This window comes from Struthio camelus, chromosome W (assembly GCF_040807025.1).
Source record: "Struthio camelus isolate bStrCam1 chromosome W, bStrCam1.hap1, whole genome shotgun sequence".
Lineage (NCBI taxonomy): Eukaryota > Metazoa > Chordata > Aves > Struthioniformes > Struthionidae > Struthio > Struthio camelus.
The window spans coordinates 23,363,064-23,381,594 of NC_090981.1; the positions used below are offsets into that span (position 1 = coordinate 23,363,064).

General features: G+C 37.6%; 1 long non-coding RNA gene across 1 annotated transcript in view; it reads left to right on the top strand.

Moving 5' to 3' along the window:
- Window positions 1-18,531, top strand: part of LOC138064073 (uncharacterized) — a 117,472-nt gene that overhangs the window by 93,043 nt on the left and 5,898 nt on the right. The window contains exons 6-10 of the long non-coding RNA XR_011137322.1: window positions 2,444-2,514; window positions 5,237-5,346; window positions 11,697-11,863; window positions 17,318-17,540; window positions 18,167-18,266. This is a non-coding gene — a long non-coding RNA (uncharacterized lncRNA). The remainder of the gene's footprint in view (window positions 1-2,443; window positions 2,515-5,236; window positions 5,347-11,696; window positions 11,864-17,317; window positions 17,541-18,166; window positions 18,267-18,531) is intronic.

The window sequence follows — 18,531 nt, forward strand, 5'->3', positions numbered from 1 at the left end:
ATATAATTGTTATTGACAAGAAACAAACTCTCTCTTATGCCCCTGAAAATATATGGGACAGCATGCAGAAAGGGCAGCATAACTGTATTATATGTCACTTTACACAATATCCCAATTACAGTAGCGTTTACGCAGTGTGCTTTCTCTCTAAAGGTACATTTTCTCCTGCAGGAAATTTCTTATAATATCACCTAAACAATATGCAATCTACTAATGATTTTTTTTCCTGTATTTTTCTGTAACTACATTTTTACTGCTTCTGTGGCATCTTGCGGTGTAGAAGATTGGTAATTACATCTAATTAGAAAAGATTAAAATGCTATGACTCAGAAAAATAATGAAACTCCACTACGTTTTATATAAGGCATAAAATCCCCAAACTACATTTTACACTTCAAATTAGTTTATAACTTGATCAACAAGGAAATGGCAATGCTTTGAATCTTTAACAGAGTATTTGTTTTCCTAGAAGTGTTTTAATATCTTTTCCTCAGACTAATTATTAAAACCAAAACTTCCTTTATTGGAGGGAAAGTTGAGTTTTATTACTTTAATTTACTTTTTAATATATTTTATGGCTCACCTTTTTATAGTAGTGTATGTTAAATAGACTATGTTAAGGTGAAGGATGAATATTAGAAAACAGCTTTGATAAATTAAAATATAATGACTTTTTAAAAAATTACCCACTAATAGCATTTTTTTTAAATTTAAAGACCTTTTCCACTTTTATTAACTCAGCCATCAAGAAGCGGTAATAAAGAACTTTTACTCTTTATTATAGCATTAATTTTTTCCTATCATTGTTCTGGAATAAAAGTTCATTTCAGTTACAGTCCGGTTCACAAAGATGCTTGCTTTCTGCCAGCAGTTCACTCAAACATATGCAGTTTTACAGGAGAGCAGAGGGAGACATTAGACACAAATAGAATTGTGCAGTAAACACCATGTACACCATGTTCGCATTAGGGATTTTCTAGATGGAGGGAGAAAGAATGGCATACATAAAAATGTCATCTTACTTAAAAGAGTACGTTTTGCACATGGAATAGGTACGCGGTTTTCAGAATACCAAAAAATTGTATCCTGAAAGGTTCAAGTTTTAAATTGCCCTATCACATGATGATAATTCCTGCTAAAGCAGAGATGTTATGAAAACCTCCTGAGCCATCTGCCTAAAAGTCAGATACCACTGCCAGACAAATGTCTGCTCTCAGTTAGTGGTTGATGCACCATGTATCAGCTGTAATCAGACCCAATCACTGGCAGTGCGGTTTTCTAAATAGTGAAAACAAAAATGTTTAATTATATTTAAAAAAAAAAAAAAAGCCCTCTAAGATTTTTATAGTTGCATATTTAAAAGCTCCTCAGTGTATAATATTTCAGCTTCAAGATTACACTTTTATAAAAATTTTCCACTTACCTATTCCTCTGAATAATAAATATGCATAAATATGATCCTAGTAATATGAATCTCTGGGAAGAGCACAGAATTATGCACACTGTTGACAGAGGCAGTGTATATTTTTACTTGTAATAATTAATTTGCAGTGGCATTTATATGCTTGCATTTTCCCTAATTGATATTTGCCCAACTCCATTGACAATATATATTATGTACTGAAAATGCAAGTACTGGGAGACATTGAAGACACAACCTATTACTGGTGCCTTAAGGGAAAAATGCGTGAGTGCTACTTTTCCAGAAGCATTCAAAACTACATTTACAAGTGAGCTGCTGTTACAATTAGGTATAGACTTCCAAAACAGGTAGAGACCGTTTCGTAATGTAATACTGTGGTCAGCATTCATTGTACTGTGCTTGAGTGAAAAGTATGGCCACTCACAGTGACATGAGGCTTTTTCCTAGTCTGCAATTTTCTTTTTTTTTTTTAATATTTATCCAAATACCTTACATTCTTTTGTGCAATAAATTTAACTTCACATCTCATAAATTTGGTTCTAGACTTGGAAACCACCTAAGTATGTTGTTGTGTGGGTTCATGGCAAAGCTTTGTCCCCAGCACGTGTCCAGTTTTCTGCTTCCACCCACTCTAGTCATCTTCAATAAAGTTCTGTTTCCGTTTTACAAAGCCCCCCATGGTTGGGATCACCATGCTGCTCCCAGTAATACTGTAACAGCTATTAAGTAGTTGAGGACCCTGGTTCATGAGGGTCCATGGCAAGACTCCCTTTTGTTCAGCCAGTGTTTTGCCCTTGCTGACCAGTTCAAGTTTTTCTCTGCCCTCCTTGTTACTACTGGAAGGATATCCGTCCTTACAATGAGTTCCTGACTCTAGGGCATGAAAAGGAGCACAATGCAAAATTATAAAGTTGTTTTCCAAGAGAAACAACTGAGAAGGCAGGATTTTTGTAGGTAAACTCAGAGGCTTAATGGCCTGTGATCTATTCTTTTTAATTTATTTTTAATTTCCCTTCACAGTATCCTTTTGATACTTGCAAGCCACGGTCCTAGTGCGTATTGGGCAATTTCCAGAAACTTGCTTCTAGCAGGTAAAGTAGCGTTTCATTCTTTCTTTGCTGAACACTTAACTAGGGAGAGAACTCTAGTTGTCTACCCTAACTTACAATATTAATACGTTAAATAATCTCAGAAGAAACTTATCCTTTGTCTCATGACTCCCACTTCTTCCTAGCGTGCAACAAAGGTCTGTGTTATCTTAGGGTTCTCCATTTACTCTTTGGCACTGGTGGTAAGAAATAGATATCTCTCCAATTTGACCCAAATTCTGACGATCTGAAAACAATTCCAAATAGTCACTCTCATCATGTTTATACCTGCATTTTAAACAAAGGCTTAAAGGGAATAGTTATTGATCATGAATGTCTTTAAAATGTTACTTCTCTAAAGCGCTCGTGAAGGCTGGGAGCTTTGCCTTGAATGTTCTAAGTAATCTACAGGCTTCGAGGGATTTTGGATTATATGAAGCTCCCTTACCACCCATAGTAAGAACGGCATATTTCAACAGCGAGGCTTGGTTAACGGCTGTCTCTAAGGTGAGGATACACAGCCCTGTCTCCCTGGGGGCCAGCTCGCCGCGTGTGTGGTGGCCTGGACCCTGGATCAGAGTGCACCACTTGATCTGTTGTGCCAAGAGGGTCGTCCTGTGAGGCCGCTTGAAACAAAGAAGAGTAACCAAAGGAAGCTTGAGAGAGATCTTGCTTCTCTTGAATAATCAGGCTGATAGCGGTGCATGGGGAACAGATTCTGAAAGAGAGGCTTTCTCTGTTACTAACAGAAAATGAATGAGAGAAGGTTAATTTAGCACTTGTTCGTACAAAGTTCTATGCATAGCTTTCCAGGAAAATCCCAGCGAAAATGGACTAATGAGACACCGAGGTGCTCAGCCGCAAGATCTAATCAGCTTTTTGGCACAGCCCAACAAGGGGCTGAGCTCTCTCAGCAGAAATCATTGCTGCTTGGAAAGGTGCTTTGTAAGCACTTTGCGAGTTTAGTCGTGTTTGCAGTATTTACCACAGGTGGCCCAAAACCCTTAGACTTTGTGGGCCATGTATGTACTATAAGCAGTGAATATTAGCAAAGAGAAATTTGCTCTAAAAGTGAAAGTGCTTGTATCCAATAATAAAATGGAAAACAGGGTTTTACACCTGCTCTTAAAATACTTCTCCACTCATTACATTCCCACAGAAAGATCTTCCTAGGTAGACCTATTATCCATTAATGGACATATTTTACCTAATGTGTGGTTTCTTTTGCAATTTGAAATGTATTAAATGAAACCCTTTTTAACTTGCAATTTAATTCATATTCAGTGGCTTTTAATTACAAATTTTATTCAATAATTTCTAAATAATGAAGTAGTTACAAACTTTAAATTAAAACATGATTTTCTCCCCCTGGTTTTCTGGCAAGAAAAACTACATAGATATGAATGAACTGATTTGTAACTAGAAAATATTTGCTGTTCCTGAAACCATGCCAGACTTCAGATTTGGTGAAGAGTTTTGTGAGCACAAAGCCATAATTGTGTAAGACAGTCTGGGAAAATACAACAAAAATCTCTGTGACTTTTCATCAAGTATTTAAATAACGTGATTTTTTTTTTTTAACGTATCATTTCCCTGACTATTGTAATGTTTTCTATGCAGGATTACTGGCAAAAATATTTGTGAAAATGACATACTAGGAGGATGTACATAAATTGGATTTTAATATTCTAAGCTTAATCAATCCTACTGGAAAACTTCATCAAAGGATTACAAATAGCCTAACAATCTGATACATTGCTGATGTTTAGATCACCACATTGACAGAAAATCCAGATGGCTTACAATTTGAAACAAATTAGTGAAACAATGTACCTACAGTGTGATTATGGTCTGTGGCCCAATTTTGCAGTTCAGGTAACTTCAAGTGTGTACTCAAAAAGAAAGCAGTTACCAGGTGAGAAAGGAAGACCCACAAAGTAGAGATCTGATGATCACCAGAAGAGGAATAATAACGAGGAACCCACAGATCTGCCTTTTCTGCGGTAAAACGGTCATTGTGTTGACTTGCTTGAGAACACGACAGATCTGGGAAGGAAAATTGAGAAGGAAATATCCTGCTAGTATTCATTTTTATTTTGAAAGAGGGGAAATATTTGGCATGAGAAACAATTTTTTTTTGATATAATGAGTGTGGCTCATGATACGTCAACAGTGTCATGTGGAAACTCTTCACCTGTGGCTGCCTCTCTGGCTGCCTCAGAAGCAGAGTACATTTTATGCTCATTGCTCTTTGTGGTTGTTGACTGTAGAAGACATGAGCAAGCAGAGTCAGAAGTACTATTGTCTTAGACCCTTGCGCATAGGGTCATCTTGACTTTTGTACCAATTACAAGGTTTGTATTTAGATAGGGATGATGAGATTTGACGTTAGCTATTTCTTCCTCTGTGGATGCAAGAGTGCGGCAGGTAAGCAACGTTCTCCTACAGCTCTTCAGCTAGTTCTGCTTCCCCTTGCTATCTTCCAGCCTTTTCTCCATGTTGCCATTTTCCCCACATAAGGCTTCAGTATATCCTCATTCGGGAATACCACTGCATCTCTCAGGGAAGCCCGTTCCCCCCGACTTTTCTTGGGTTTTGCTGTTCTGTTGTGGTGGACATGTGGACTCTGAGGACTGCAAAAAGAAAGAGCTGATCGAAGAAGTGCTTGTGGCTCCACATCTACAAGCTGTTTTTCTCTCACCAGTATGAATTTGCTTCTTTCTAGACAACGCTGTTGCTCCTCTCCTACATTAACGTACACGTATATGTGTAGAAAAAGAATCACTGTGTTGCCACAGTCGACCCCTTCCCTCATCAGCTCCCTGAATTAATTGGGTAAGTTTTCATTCTGAGGGCGCTTTGCTGCAAGTCTCAAAGTATAAACTTAATGTGAGACTTCAATACAATGTCAAATAGATTACAATCTAGTCATTTTCTGAGCTGTGCAATTAAAAGGGATTTAACCGCGTTGTGGCCTACATTTGGTGTCCTTACTCATTAGTCAGGCTCCAATCGTGCCGTGTGTTCACTGGAGGTTGTAGGGAGGGAGGAGCAGGCAGAGCAAGTCCTCAGATCTCCGAGAATGGTTGCCCTTAGGACATGCTATACTATAATGTGATGAAGAAGAAATATAAAATAATGTCAAGCAGAGGAAAATGCACAGCTCCCTCGCTGTTTAAATGAAGAGATTAGACAAGGCAAAATAGCCTCTAGGACTATGTGCGTCTTTGATCTTTCTCAGACCCTGGGCTGCTTGTACGTTTCTCTTGTTAAACTGTAAATAACCCAAATCGATGGACTTAATATCAAATCAGTTCCAGCATACAGTAATAAATGCTAAACAATTCCCAGCATGTATATTGTTATGTTGACTGGGAGAAAACCATAGATGCATCATTTTCCTGATGAGCTCGTAGATAGATGCCAACTGCTCAGCACATACAGAACTGATTTTAGTAGCATATAGAATTGCAGATAGGCTTTTTTTTGCCTTAGAATGAGTCAAAATGGCTTCTGTGGTGTCTTCTGCTAGATGACGTTAGCTCAGTCAATTGAAGAAACAAGAAAAAGCACTATGTAGCTCATCAGATTGTTCCGAAGCAGTTCAGCTCAGAAGTAAGACAAAGACCTGGAGTACAATGAGATGAAGAGGGAGAGAGAAAGGCAAAATAGGTACTAAAACCCTTAAATCACAGAAGAAAGTGTCTGGCCTTGAAAATGCCGCTCCAATATTTACATAATCATTAAGAGCAGATTTAGTGTGCTTGTAGTTTTTCCAATAGGAAGTTTGATATGGTAAGGTTAAAATAGAGCCTTCTATACCTGTTTGCTAATGTTCATCAAACGGTGGGAAGCATGTTTCCTTCTGCTCGCTCAGTGGAGCCAGGCATTTTCACAGAGAGCTAAGCATAATGTTTTACATTGCTGAAGCATGGGCATACATTTTGAATAGAAGATATGCTGTGGATTTCCTTATTTTCAAGAGGACAGTGAGATACAATATATAGTAAAAGACAGATGCGAATGTGCAGTATATAGTACTGTAGAGATGCATGCAATATTTGTAAGTGAAGTTTTCTTTTCAAATGCGGCATAGTTCAGGAAGGAATCTAAATGCAGTTTCATTATACACGAGGGGTACAAAATCTGATAATTTCCTTTTCCTTTTTCTGGCATCAAGCAACTTTTTGCCTGCAAAGGTGAGCTCCTTACCATGATTCTGTGCGCTCCTGATTCTGCTCGCTTGTGCGCTACTCAGCTCCTCTTCTGTTCAGGTTTAAGCCCTTCAAAGTATTTCTTCCAGGACACAAACTCATTAGCACAGTACAATGACAAAGTCGATAATTCACAGATTAAGTTTTACCAGCTGGTTAGAAGCCCAGATTAATAGGTATGTGTTGTATATTACATTAACAGCAATTAACGAGTGGTAATCCTAAAGATTATTAGTGGATGTGAAGACTGTTTTTCTATTTATGCTATTATAACTTAAATATGAACAACGCAGTTCAGAGCCAATGCTTGACTTGCATCTACACAACTACCGTGTTAATGAGACTGACATCCATTTCTTGTTGTGCCCTTCGCAAAAATAGAAAACATTGGCTAATGCTGAGTGACAGCAATTAGAAGTACTGCTTTCATCAGATGACTAAGATTTGTAGTTATGTGTTTTAGGGCCCCAATCCAACAAATTACTTAAGAGCATGGTTAAAGTTAAGCTCATGCTTAAGAGCTTTTCTGGATCAGGGCCTAAGATAGGAATACTCACATATCATGACTCAGAAATATAAGTTAATTTTCTTAAGAGCTGTTAGGGAAATTTTGTCCTCCAGTACAAAAAAGAGTTATGGTAGGTTGTTTGGCATGAGATAGTCTCTTTATCCTAAACAGCAGCTACTGCCTACAGTGGGAGACAGGATATTAAAGCTGGTTGGGTAGACAATTTGACATTGCGCTGCAAATCCTACACTGTTCATAAAATAAAATTAAATGTGTCCCTATGCAGTGTGGTACTCAACTGTTTATTGAATAACTCAACTGAGAGTCATTTCAAACAAGCATCGTAACTTTCCGAGACTTTGGCAATACATAATCTTAATGAGGGTGAGTTAAATGTATATGTGAAAGGAAGAGAAACCTCAGAGGTTTTCTAATCAAGTGTTTGTCAAGCTGTTTTATGTAAATTGTTGATAGCCTGAAGAAATTCAGTCTGTTTCACTGGTAGGGTAGGATTATGCCTTACTGTTTAACGTTTCCATTTTCACACAAATATTAACAGAAGTTTCATGGATAAATTGTGGTTTTATTGAAGTAAAAAAGCAAAGTCTCCCTGACCTTAATTGGGCACAATTTCCCCTTGAGAATTTGTATTCTCAGCGCCCTTCTCATAATTCAAAAATAGAACAAAATGAGTAACTCAAAGCAGACTACAATGTGACAGTAAAATTCAATGCAACACCAATATATCAGACAACTAAAAAAACACTTATTTGTCTCGCCCTCTGACAACGTCCCCATTCTTCAAATTCTTCTCATTTTCAAAAGCCTGAAGAGAAAAGAAGAATTTAGCAGCATGAGCTAGAAATCATCAGAAATACAAGCTGAGACGGGAGGAATTTCAGAGCTATGCAACCACTAGAGAGAAGCTTCTGATTCTCTGCTGTGTACAGCCCAGTTTTAAACATTTAGTTTGGTCCCAAATAGCTCTAAATCTACTGTCCTGAATATTTGATCCAATACTAAATCACTCAGATTTGCCCCACTTGCACAGACAACTCCATGTAAATATAATTCTGATGAAATTTTCTCTGAAATGTACTATATAATTTCCCTTTTATTACCTTCTTCATATTCATTATGTTTGAATAGCTCACCCTGGAGAAGTCTTAAAATTCTCATTAGGAGGTTTCATTCCTTCCTTTGTTTGGTGTTTCTCTAAGCTGTATATAGAGATGTATCATGATGCTCCTGATAAATCAGCTGCAGTAGTGTCTGAATTATTGTAGATTTTTTCCCCTGAATTCCCACCAATCGGTAAACCTTTTTCTATTACTCTTATACAGATCTGAACACAATATTGTAGGATACTTTGTCATTTCTTAAAGGGAAGCTACTGAAAACACTGCCAGAAGTCGGCCTTAGACTGTGTCTGTTGGAAATATAATGAGAAATTTTCAGGTCTAAAAACCCCCTCTTTTTTGTTATTAAACCAAAGTGAAATAGTTACTGGAATATTCTATTTTTGTCTAACATTCATGGTAATTTTTACATAAATAAACCAAGGAGGAATGCTATTTTTGTGCCATTTAAGTTGACATATAGCTAGAAAGAGTTATTGCTTGTTAGTACACTGCGCCTCGAAAGTCAATTTCCCTTTTACAGGCAAATGGAAGGTAAATCACTTTATGCCACTTTGCTGAGAGCAAGGAAAGTTTAAAATAATATTGTCAATACAGTACGACCCTTTCCCTTCCATCAACTCTGATGTCGTGTTGGATATTATGTTATTGTTTTGTAATTCCCCTAAAATGATTGACGTATGAATCATTTTTACTTTGACCCGGGAGAAATTGGCAAATGATAGGCTTGTCCAACACATTTGTCTTCTGAATAGCAGAAAGTATAAAACAATCTAAAAATATTCTTAAATGATGCCTCTCTATATGCAATGCAACTAAGGGAAGCAATGACCTAGTACTGTACTTTGAGTTATGCTTAAATGTAACATTAACGAGCATGCATATTTGCTATGAAACCTGACAGTAATGTAGGTGCCCAATGTCTATGAAACTCTACTGTAATACCTCAGACATATCTGATGTGGCAGTTACCACTGAAAAAATAAATATTTTCCAACAGTGGATCGCATAATACTTTCTCCTGATAGTTGTAAATAATGGTGGTATCAAAGGCCCCAGTTTTGTTATAGGACTTAGGAAGCAGATCCTTTGCAGGGCACCGAATATCTTGTGGCTTTTGGGTACTCTCTTTACATCAGAGTGTTACTGCCGGTGACTGGCAGTCCTGCACTTTCTAGCGTGTTCCCATAATAAAATTAACTGTCCTAAAAACAGTAAGGTTCTGCTTCTTTGGGTTGTTCCCTTTCAGATGGTTTTCTTTTGAGGGAGCATGAATTGTATCAACAGATCAAATGGAATTTGACAAGAAGGAAGCAGACAGGTGGGAACTGGTATCCTACCGCTGCCTTTTGCACCCAGCTGCCTCAAACTCCGGCTATTTTCTGAATAAAGAGCCAAGCTTGAATAACTCTTGATAAGTGACTAAATATATTTTCCAGGTACGCTGAGAAAGGGCATTTCCCAGATTCAGTGCAACCTGCTTTTAATTACACAGCATAGAAGGATTTAAAGGATCAAATCACCACAGATTTGCTTTTCCAAGTTACCTTCTTAAATCGGCTTTACAATAGACTTACATAGCCTTCAGATATGCAGCAAGAGAATAAAACTAAACGCTTCTGATTTCCAAATCATCGTCATTTAAAAAGCTATAATTCATATTTAATGAAGAAGAAACAGCAGAAAAAGCATCTAGAAGCATTTCACAAGCAGCTCTGAGAACATTAAGTTTTTATCCTCTGCTAAAAGCCCTTCACCTTATTCTTTCATTTTATAGGCTGATGCAACGTGTTTGGAAGAAGCTGGATGTTTTTAGAGCATTATTAAATTATAAAAGGGCTAATATTAGAAATAAATGATAGTTTAGATTAAAATGGTATGGTTGGAGATTTTCCTGAAATGTACAAAGAACGTTCATTTCAGTGAAAGTAATTTATTGCAAACAGAATAAGAAACAATAACAAAACTATATGCCACTAACCCCGATTATAAAGAATAGATCTTAACAGACGCTCCCTGTTTTTAACGTAATTACTAAATTAGGGGATGAAAGGAAAGCAGTGGATACGGATGGATTTCAGTAATGCGTTGTTAAAATGTGATGAAACCTTTCTCTCACAACTGATTTGGAGCTGCTTGAGTATGAACATCATAATGTGCTTTGCAGGCTGACTAAAAGACCATAAATGAAAGTTAATGAGAACTGGCAAAGTATTGTGGGTCTGATGGGGAATGATAGGATATGAATTAGTTGAAGTCTTATTTTAAAACCCTCAATTGTAATGTGGACGACAGTTCTGTCAATTGTAGGTGATAATAAATAGGGAGGAGCTGAAAACGCCTGCAAAGACAGAGCAATAATATAAAGGAGATTTACAAGAATAAAATATGTGCTCTGAAAAATCATTAAAGGAAAAAAAAAGGTAAGTTAATATATCTAGGGATCACAGCAGTCAATCTGAGAATGAGCCTGTTCAGCTGAGTATGCACTGCAAGAGAAATCTGGACTGTAATGGTGGTAGAATGGCATTATTGTGGTAGATGAATATTATTCCTAAGTTTGCTAAGCAGGATAACCATGACAGGAAGCACATGGTGTTGCAGAGATTCTTCTTACTAGAGGGATGTGAGTAGCAGGTACAGGTTACTCGGCAGCACCAAAGGCCAGTCTCTGACGGTGTCCAGTAGCAGAAAGGAAAAGCATACAAGAATATAAAGCAAGTATCAAGTGATGCTCATTCCCAAAGCTTAGGAATCATGAGGGCTAGCGAATTCCTGAGATGAAATCATGCAGCTCCTAAACTGCCATGTGGTTTTGTATTTGTGGAACCTCTTCCACCATTTTGGAACCACTTACTTCCTGGCTTTCGCAGTATCAAAAGGCTACAAGTAATTCAACAAGTATGGTGTAAAAAAAAAAAATTATATTTATTTAATTTAATCTTTCTACTTGATAATCTCACTGATCACCTCCTAATTCTTGTATTATGACAACTGGTGAATCGTATTCCTTATTCAATTTCTCTCTGTTATTCATGATTTTATATACTTCTGCTGTACCACTTCTCTATTTTCTGAGCTGAATAGTCCCTGTTTGTTTAATCTTTCATTTTCTGTAGGCTGTTTCCTATTGCTAATCATCCTTGTCACCTTATGTATAGCTTTTCTATTATTTGCCATCCAAGTTGGAGGGACTGGTACTGTGCACAGAATTCAAGACGTGGATGCATAATTTTGTTTTCTGTATTGCTTTCTTGGTAGTTAGTAATATTCTATCTATGTTTTGACCAGAGAGTGGACATTTTCAAAATATTCCTCCCACAGACTCAAAGAGCACTTCCCTTAGGGGTAAGAGCAAAACTGAACTCTTCTCTGGCTGCGGTGACTGAAAGCTGCTGTTCCCAATGATGGGATGTATATGCGAAATGAAGTATGGTTCCTATTGGACGTGAACTGCAACTACTGGACATGAAAACAACTATTAAAATGGGGTGTGTTTCCCCCCTTTGTTAGTTCTTTCATAAGAAAGGTTATAAGCTGGATAATCTTGAAGGCAGAAATATCTTTTCATCACTTGAGCGTTATTTCCAGTAAACATTATTTCAGGCATTTGGGGGTGAGAAGAATGAAGAGGAGATTTCTAATGCAAATAGGGCTGCTGCTGGCCATGTATCCTATGTTATGCAGATAAGCTCTCAAGTGCCAAATTCATTGGCAATCTAGGAAAGTATATATAGTTCAATATAATATCTGTGATTTGCAACCGTTTTTCAGGGTTTCACTCTACCCAGTCTGGAAACAGTGTGAAATTAAAATGCCTTGAGATCAGAGGAGCACAAGGAAAAATATGATTCAGAACTTCTTCTTTCATGATGTTGTTTGTTTACTTCTTGAGCTCTAGCTATTGAAGGGTTTGTCATTCATATTAAGGGATAAAACAATTTTACTAAAGTCTAACCTAATTTCTTAACACCGTATGACTACATGGTAGCCCTGTGGTCGATTACTATGAAGTAATAGATTATTATAGATTCATATTAGATTTAATATAGGATGCTACCTGATTTATATTAAATCTAGATTCTGCTTCTAACTTTTCCTTAAGTGTAAAGGAAAAAGGTCTCTTTGTATTTGTTAACAATTCTAAGAAGGATAGCTTGATTAAAATGTACAGTCCCTCAGATTTATGCAAAAAAGGTGGCACAGCATGTTCTTTTGTGGGCTAGGATACACTTTTTTCTACTGTAAATGTCTGCTCATGAGAAAAGAGAATACTGAACTCTACAAAAATGTGCTCAGATGTAAATTTCAAATTATCTGCCAAAACCAGATTAGATTGCCTAAGTAAAGTAGTGCTACAAAAATGAAGGTGTTTATGAAAAGTTCCATAAGCAATGGTAGAAGAGACATTGTCACTTCACAGAATCACAGAAAGGTTGAGGTTGGAAGGGACCTCTGGAATTCATCTAGTCCAACCCCCCTGCTCAAGCAGGGTCCTCTAGAACATATTTCCCAGGATCGCATCCAGGCAGGTTTTGAATATCTCCAGGGAAGGAGACTCCACAACTTCTCTGGGCAACCTGTTCCAGCGCTCGGTCACCCTCACAGTGAAGTAGTAGCTTTTGTAGTAGCTTTAGCAATGTCCCTTTAATAAAACTTAATCTTAGAGTCCAAGATCATCTAAAATGCAATATTTTTATTTAATATGACAAAAAATAGTAGCAATTTCTAAATATGAAGTGTGGATGGTTCATATTTTTTAACTCAACACTTTGCACCATGGTTTTTTAAGAAGTAGTTTTGAAGTTCATGGGGGAAAAACTGCCCACCAGTGTAGCGCTAAATGTGTATTCACAGTTGCAAAACTGTGTGTTTCCCAGGACTATTGCAAATCCCACTGGTATATGTAGAAGTGATTGCTTAAATATATAACTAACCATTAGCACAGGAAATCACTTACTCTGGACATGAGATTATTTTGAGAACAGCGTATTATATGCAGGTTCCTACTTTTATTCAGACCTGAGGTTTTCTTTCCTATTTGTTGTCCTTCATGTGATTATTGCCGCAAGCAATAATAAGAAAATCAAATTTCTAGCAAACCGCCTGTTTGTTCCTAATTCAGGAACTGCTGGACTCATTATTTCCAATCAAATCTGCAGGCTCTAGAATTCAATATGTCATCTAAGGTTATTCAAATAAAAGACAGTCAGCATCAAGCATGATGGGAGTTTTATGACTTTTGTGCACATTAAATGGCTTTTGCAGCAATTCTTGTCAATGACCTCTGGCAGAACTATTGGTAAGAGGTTGATTACTCACTATAGAATTTCTGCTCTTATGCCTACTAAAAGGCAAAGCAGACCTGCTGAGAATAAGTTCCTTCTCCTTGCTGTTTCTTGCAAAGACTGGGAATCTACATATGCATGGTATTAAAGGATGCTATTTCCTAACTGAAGGGGAGTTGGAGTCATATTCAATTACTTTTCTATTTCTCCCTTCATTTTCCTGATAAAATGACTCCGTAAATATTCTGCAATGTATGTCAAATTCTGATCATATTTAAATTTTACTATTGGAAGACTTTTACAAGAATATCATAAAGGTACAAGTCACTTTCCCATTGCTTTTTTTATGGGCACTTTTACTACCTACCGACTTTTAACAAAAGTCTATCATCTGCTCTGTAAGCATTTAAACCAAAACATACTACTTCCTGTAGTATTTTCTCCATCAAGCTCATAAATAATAGGAAGTCCTTGTTCTGCAAAGCACATTTCTTATTTTTTAGGTAAACATGTATAAATCAAAAAATGACTTGGTGAAAACAACGTCCCCATCTGCAGGAACATATAGTGTACTCGTCTTCCAAGAAAAATGCTAATCTTGCCATGATTGCAAGACAAATAATCCAAACCCCTCTGTGAAGACATTTTCCTGAATTACAGTAGTTTGAATTTGTCCTCCAACAAATGGGCAGATGTTGGGGTTTTGCAGTTTTGTTTGTTCACTCTCCTCCCCCCATGAGGAATAAATCAAGAAGAAATGACAGCAAGTCGCACAATGCCTCCTTAACTTTGGAAATGAATGAGTTACTTTACCTGAAATTTGCTTAAAAATATAGCCTGTAGATTCCCAGGATGAAAATAGCTGATGTTTGGACAGTTATTATAATTTATACAACATTCCTGCCCAGCACCTTTTGTATCTTTGGTGATGCTGCGGCTCTAGTCAGCTCCCTTATGTGAGAAGCGTGCAGCAAGGCTGTCTCAGCAAGGGCAGAGCTAGGCACAAGGGAGAGCATGTGGTCCTCAAGGAACATTAATGTCCGTATATGTGCCGTTCTCCAGCTGGATCGGTGGTGAAGCTGTAATTTTGACATTTTCCTGTCACTTTTTTGGGTGACTTTCAAGTAGCTTCTTATAGCTTGTTACACAGATTTAGGTCTATGTAGCCCCTCATCCTTGTGTGTTTATGTACTTACTCTTGATGTTCAAGGATGTAGAGCTCTTTGCGCTTGTGTGTGAAGGAATATTTGTTCTCAAAGTATTGAAAGTAAGATGAGAGGGGACCATTTACCACAGGATTGCATCCTTGTCTGTCGTTTAGTTGACATAAAAGCTAAGACACCTTGCAAGACACAAGGGTGAAATGTCTGATTCATTGGAAACAAGCTCTAATAACTCATGAAAAACAGTCAGATGCTAATTTTAGGGAGTCTGTCACATGCTGTACCAGAGAAATGTGATGAATCATAACAGTGAATAACACCTTGTACTGACATAGCACCTTTCATTTTAGGTTCTCAAAGTACCTTACAAATATTTAGTTATTTAAAGCTCACAACAGGCTGGGGAGGTAGATAAGCATTAATTTACCTTGTGACAGATAGATAGTTCACTATGGAATGGGATTTGTAAGATGGTGTTGCTGCTCTGTAAATCTACTTATGACAGATGGAATACGCTCAGTGAGGCAGGTCTTGACTTTCACTCTGTGGGGGTGGAGAATCCCGTGTCAGTACACAAAGTGAATGAAGATGTTTTGGAGCAGGATTTTGGAACTATGTCAAATGATGGAGAGTCCTGCTCTATAGCAGGCCGTGAAGGCAAGTAAAGGATTCAGCCCTCCCTTTCCTCAACTAATTTCCCCAGGATTCAGCCAGGATTTTTGACTCGCGTGCTTGAGAGTGCTATCTTTTCCCCATATTGATAAGCAGTAATATTTCTGAAGTCTACTAACAGATACATAGCTAAAGTTCAGCTGGGTTTCAGGCCAATTTTATAAATTGCCATTTGGGTCCATCTGGGCTTACAGGATCATTCCAGTCTTCAGTTGTTCATTAGCTAAAAACCTGCTCTTAAAAATGACCATTTTATATGTCATTAAATAGAGACACTGACACATATTTCACTCAAGGGTAAACGCGATCTATCAGCAATCCCATCTGGCTCTTTCCTCGAGCTGCTTCGCTCCACAATTCTCCTTCATGAGCAGCTCTTGGTGGAAAGTAATTTAATGAGTTCTTGCAATTCCTGGCCCTGGCTCTTGGCAAGCTGATCTTAGACTGGATTTCTGTGGGAAATCTCCTTGTTCTGGGCTACTCAACGGCCTTCTCAGCTGCACTTTTGCCTCCTGAACGTGCCCAGTTACTCTCCTAGAATTTTCCTCTGTGACCTTTGCAATCTCAGCTAATCTGTCAGATGCAGCTCAGCAATAGCCTCTGGCTTAGAGGCATAACGTTTCCTGGAATTACCAGCTATTTTCCATCAGGCAAAATGAAGCATTACTTAAACACAAGAATATGTTTCCCAACGCTCTGTCTTATGCTGTAGTACAAATAAATGCAAATCAAGTTTGAATTATTCATGAACAGTGTTTTTAGCTTTTTCTAAAACTTCTGTGTTGGTATTTTCATAACCGAACTATTCCAGTCTGTTCTGATAGGAAAAAAAATTTCACACGTTAAACAGAAAGCACTATGTCTTAGCTATCGTAACCCTCACACATTTTATTACCTAGCTTGTCTATCTAACAGCAGATGGATGACCAGACAATATTCATGTTCTGTTCCCTCTGTAATCTGCTATGGAAACCAACAGAATATGTTAGCGTTTTGACTTGAGAGGTTTCTGTTTATTTGAAATTAGACTGACCAAAACCATGAATCGTATATTTTAGGAGCAGCCTAATTAGTAAGGGAACTGATAGATGGAGAGTGGCTTGATTCCAGCTCTCTCCCGCATTTATCTCCTTCCAGTGTAGTCAGGAATGATGGAAACAAACATGATACAGTTTTGCTTGGTGGATAAATAAGTGCTATGCAGATTAATTACATTAACTTGTATGCTATTATGGTATCAGTGTCTTTGGACTATCTGACAGCACTTGAGTTATCCTGGGTGAACTCAGAGTGTCTTCATTTAAGACCTTAGGCTCAACAAATTTAGCTAATTTTAAAATTAGACTAGCTCTGAGCCAATAATGTTGAAATTTAGTCTCCAATGTCTGCTCCTGTGTCACCAATATGCAGAAAATTGGGGATGAAAAGAAAAAGGGTTGTGAAAAATTCAGAATTTTAAAAATTTGTGTTCCTGCATGGAATTAAAATGAAAATTTCCACATTTATTTTTAAAGGGGAGCTCAGTCAAGGCAGATACAATTCAGAATATCCAGTTTTATCCAAAAAAACTAGAATCCGCCATTTTCAAGTCCCTCTGCTCCTGGATGGGAAATCCCTAATTACTATTCAAGGGTTTCTTTCTGAGACCTTTGTGTTGAAATGTTCAAAGAAGCAGACATATTTTAATGAAACCTCTGTCGTCTTAGACAGAAAAAACAAAACTTTGATACATTTTGTGATGACAGAAAAGTACAAATGTTTTTCCAAAAGTAAATAAGTTTACTAAATTAATGTTCTATACCAATTTCCCTCTATCTTTCAGAGATCTAACAGGAGACCAGCTATCTATTTCTTTTTTAAAGTTTAGCCCTTGTAAAAAGACTTGTGGAACATAAAAGACACTTGAGAAGATGAAACTGGCTGGAACTATAATGGGAAATTCTCCTTTTAACAGCTGTGACTTTTCTGATCAGATCCAAAGCATGAGAGAGATTCTGCTGATGGCCTGAACTTGAAAGACTCCGTCCTTTCTCTGCTTTTCCAGGGTACTCTGCTCTAATTATATTCCACTGACTAAAGGCCTGAGGAAATCCGGTCACTACAATAAACTGCAGTGTCATATACTATATCATCCAGTCCATCAAGATGAGCATCAAATATCTGAAAATGTTAACCAAAAAGCAGACATACAAATCTCTTTTTAAAAATGTTTTCATATGTTATTTAACTTATAGGGCTGTTATACTAACTTAGGTATGGAGTAGTAAATATATTCGTAATTTCATAAATTAAGTTTTAGGTAATACACTGTAAGCAAGCCTGAAAAGCTGAGAAATCTGTGAGCTTATGCTGTTTGATCAGTAGGTAGATGGGACTGAGATACGTAATACATATTAGAGAATGTAGGAAGAGTTGTGGGGGAGTAACTGAAAGGTTAACACAGTGGTCCCCTCTTCCAGACTCTGATTTCTAAAGTTTAGACGTTAAACTGCTGGGCGACGTTTTTCTTCACTAAGCCCCAAAGCCAGAGTGAAGATATTTTAGGGAAAGTTGTAAGGTTTTGTGGTTTGTAGCTCTTTCAGGTGTTGGGATGATTTTATGAGTTTGGTGTTATTGGATGACTTATTCAGCTTGGAAAATAAACACTCTGCAGTCTTTGTTTGTTTTACAGATGGAGTGAGAAATACACAGCCCGGGGAGCTGGATCACATCCCTGACTTCACTTAACGCAGCCACGAGGTCTTCCTGCATTAGTACTGGATAAGAGCAAGGTGGGTTTTAATGTGTGTCCTGCCAAACGTGACTGAAAGAGGTGTTCAGCTTTTGGCAAAGAGGAGGTTCCACATCCGTGCCTTAAAGCCTGAAACTCCAGAAAAATCCATACTGAGTGTGGAAAAGCAGACAAGGAAGGATGATTCAAACTGTACTACACAACGGAGAGCTTAGATGGATTCTGAGTATTTGAGGCTTAGGCTCAAAACCCGCTTAAGTCACCCGTGAAAACAAATTTGTTATAATGTCAATCGTAGAATCCGT